We start from the raw sequence: 4,455 nt of genomic DNA on the forward strand, positions 1-4,455 counted from the left end.
CTGTCTTCTAAAATTTTCAGAGGGCAAAATGGTCAATCTCTGAGCTTGAACCTTGCAAAATCCCAAATTTCGCCCACAACTCTCAAAATTTCTCTATTTTGGCTCAAAATTTACCTCCAATCACGAAATTTCAAGGTCCTACTCATATCAGGAGATTAAAATCTCCAATTTTCCATGCATCATTGAATTCTCCGAGACATGTCATTGCATAACATTTTAGAGCATTTCATATGATTTCACTGCATAGCATGTCATTTCGAGATCCAGAACTCTTGATTTTCAAAATTTTAAATCCAGATTTGAGTTTTTAACTTTTTTAGAATTGATTTCAAACCCCTAGGTCTTCAAAATTGCCAATTCCTCTCATTTTAACCCCCAAGGCTCCAAATTTCAAAATATTTTCTTAGGAAAACAATCTAGTGATTTCCAAATTTTGTCAGTTGGACCAACTCTGCCTGAAGAAGGAGACGAAGCTTTGAACCTAGAATTTTTATTTTAAAAATGACTTTGAATTTTGCAAAATCTTTTTATTTTACCCCTTTATCAGCAATTTCAAAACTGTTTTATAAATTTGCCCTGAAAGGCCATCTCTTTCCAAGTTTTTCATAGTTAGGCCAAGTCTCATCTCTTATTTGTCAATTAGGATAGGTTTTATAAAAAATTCCAAAAAGAGGTTTTACCTTTTAAGATTTCAAATTTGCTTTTACCTCAATAAAAAGTAAGGAGGGGTCCACCCAGAGGTGGCGCCACACCTGAATTTCCCTTTACTTTATCCACATAGGGCTCACCCTGAGGTGGTGCCACACAAAAAACTGAACATTTATTTTATTTAATCTTTTTTTTTTGAAAAACCAAAAAAAATATAGCCTTACCCTTGAGGTGGCGCCATCTGGTGTCTCCTCATTTCTTGCAGCCATTTGGAAATGTGGGGCCACCTTGAGGTGGCGCCACATATGCACTTCTTCAGAAAAATTGAAATTCAAAAAAAAAATCCTGGAAAGTAGGGGCCTTGCCTCTGAGGTGGCGCCATTTGGTGCTTCCTCTTTTTCACTTGCCACATGGCAATGTGAGGCCAACCTGAGGTGGTGCCACATGTATCCCTTTTGGAAAAAGAAAAAAGGCAATTTGAAATTCAAAATCACCAAGAAGGAGGGGCGTCCCACCCTGAGGTGTCACCACTCTGGAAGCCTCCTCAAGAATAGCCTACTTTAGCTAAACTCTAGAAAAAGCAAGCCAAAATTTTCAAAAGTTCAAAATCGTCCCCTCTGAGGTGGCGCTATCCTAAAATTTTCTTTTTTTTCTTTTTTTTACTAAAAAAGCAAGTGTGGAACCACTCTAAGGTGGCACCACATGGAAGCTTCTGCAGAAACAAGAGTTCGAATTTCAAATGAGCCTCAACTCTCTTTAAACACACCATCCCACGCCCCTTTTGAAGGAGGCATCTAGAACCCTGAAGACCTCTTTCTCTCTCTCATCTCACGCCCCCTTTAGAGGATCCATTCTTTTTGTTCTTTTGGTGATCTCTAGCCACCTTCATCCTTCACCCTGTGCCTCCGGCCACGTTCTCGGGGAGCCTCTCAAGGAGCGAGTGAAGATGATTCGTAGCAACCTCAAAATCGCAAATCCCAGAGCTCCAGGATCATTAGAAGAACACAAGGTGGGTCTTCACATGACCAAGATTTATCATGTCAACTGAAATCTTATGTGCAAGATGAAATCACGTTCATATTCGTATTCTGATTCTGAAAATGTCGCATCGCCATTTTAAGAAGATGATTCATCCGGTCAATGGATCGAATCCTCTTCATAAATGGCATATAGAAAAGGGTCAATCAGCTTCCTTGATTCATTTTTTTTTAGCATTTCATCATAATCATGCATTTAATAGGCTAGATTTATATTTTATTTCTTTAAAATAGCATGTGTTATGATGTAATTAGGTGTTTCATGCATTTTGTTTCATTTATGTAATTCTCTGTTTTTAGCAGTCAGTCCATGCTTCATTTTATGTTCATATATTCTTCTAAAAATGCCAAAAAAATTATATTTTGTGCGGATAGTTGTCCCTAATATTCAGCAAAAAAAATCATAATCATTTGAATCTGTTTACTATATTAAAAGCCCATAGTACTAAGTCAGGTTTTAAGACCCAGGAAATGCCAAGAATTTTAGATCCCGCTTTGTAAAATCGAGATATCTCTCATGGAAGATCTGATTCCTGATCCAAAAAATGCCATAGATTTAGGATTGAGTCTAGTATTTAATCTGATTTTATCAGAGTTTTTCAAATTTTTTTTGCTACCTTTCAAAAATCCGAGATCGCAGGACACGTGTTAGAGCCCAATATGAGCTTCTAAGACTCTGAATTGGTTTGAGTCGACTGATTCTCTTTGAGTATAACTCCAAATCCAGATCTGTAAAAGAGAAATTTTATGTTCTAGATGTCCACTATTTGATTCTAAAATTTTACATTTTTTAGAATGGCATGCATGCCATTTCTGTAATTTTAATGTCAGACTGCTATTTTGACATCTATATCTGTCTTTCTGAATTATGCATTTATCATCGTATTTTTATTTATCTATCAGTGGATTAAATGCCAATACTGTAAACATGAAAGTTGTTTGTATATATGTTAAGAGTATTCCCCTAAAATTTTGGGAATTTTGATGACAGTTCATTATTTTTTGTCTGTTTTTGTAGCAAATCCTATTAATTCTATGCCCATCAGAAATAAACCTCTGCTACCAAATGCGTCATAGGTCAAATCCTGAGGCTATAAAATCCAAAGTTGTTCATTTTTATGTTTTTCAGCATCATGTAAAATATTAGACATTTCTATGGTCGACTGCTCCATTATTATGTAAAATACCGTAATTGGCTCGCGCCCGCAGGCGAAATTTGCATATTTTAGAATTTTATTTGAAATTTTGCATCTAGGTCATACCATTTCATAAATTTGATTATTCTATGATGTTCTTAAGGGTAGAGGGATGCTCTTTGTTGAATTTGGTATAATTTGAAGGATGTTTGATATTCGGGTTAACTGTACCATCAAAACAAGGCTCCCGCGGATCTAGATCGAGGCGAAAAACAAGCAAAATTCACCATTTTGGCCAAAATTTCAATATTATTTCTGATTTTACAATCCCATCATGTTTAGAAGCATGTCATCATGTCTCATCATTCATTCCATTGTCATTCGGTTCAATTCGAATTTCAAAATTCTCAAATTTCATCAAAATCTCTTCAAAAACCCTGATTTCAAAAGGTATAACCTCCATATTAGGGGTATTTTGGTTATTTTGACCACAATTCTGAATTTCAAATCTTTATTATCCTATTTTTCTTACACTTTCATGATTTCAAATCATAAACATATCAAGAAAGCATCAGATTGGGTTTATGTCCAGATAAATATGATAATTTCTGGATATTATCAGAAAATCCTGAAAAAACCTACATGTCTATACTAATCCAATTTTTAGTTTTGCAGGGACACTCAAAAGGAGGAATTAGAGTTTCTTTCATTTTATTTCTTTTATTTCATTGATGTAAATGTAAACAAATATTGGAATAAGAGTTACTTTTTCGCTTAGATTAGGATGCATATCATATAGTTTACTTTATGCAATATCCTGATTATATGAATCATGCATTTTTTCTTTGAAAATCACTATGGATGAACACGAATGGCACGTGCACCAACTCTTAGGGAGTTAATGAACTCGGTAGAGTCCATATTTACGGCCATAGTCGGAATATGGACGAGACCCAGATTCAGCATCTTCCTACTAGTCATATCGAGTCTACACTCTTAGGCTATCTTCCAAAATTTACCACATATTTTTAATTTTGTAAAATATTTTAGAATTAACTAAGTAAATTACAAGCATATTTACGGCCTTAGTCGGAATATGTGTTAATCTTACCTTAGTTTAATTTTAAAATTGCATGTTTTCCTAAATAAGATGTTTTCATAAAAAGGTATTCATTCAATTAGGATAGTTTGCATCATTCCTTTTTCAATAAGATCAAGAAAATCTTCTTCTAAGAAAAGTCGATTTCTCAAGGATCTCCTAAAGACCCCAACTTTCTCAAGATTTCAAAATCCTCTTTTTTCAAGGATTTCCTTCTAGTTTCTCACAATTTTCTTGGAAAATATCCCCTTTTCAAAGTTCATTTCTCAATTTTCCAAGAGAATTTCCAAATATTTTCAAGAGTTAAAATCGATTTTCCAAGGTTAAATTTCCAAAATCTCAATTTCCTAAGACACGATTTCCTTTCTCAAAAAGAATTTTCCCATGAGTTTCTCACCATTTTCCAAAACAATTAAAGTTGGAATTTTCTCCACAAATACTTTCTCTCCGAATGTTTGTCCTTTTTTGAGAATTCATTCTATTTTCCAAGAATCTCTAGCCCTTTTTCGTACTCATTCATGATTTTGTCAAAGCG

This window comes from Nuphar pumila, chromosome 9, assembly GCF_984573655.1.
Source record: "Nuphar pumila chromosome 9, dmNupPumi1.hap1.1, whole genome shotgun sequence".
Lineage (NCBI taxonomy): Eukaryota > Viridiplantae > Streptophyta > Magnoliopsida > Nymphaeales > Nymphaeaceae > Nuphar > Nuphar pumila.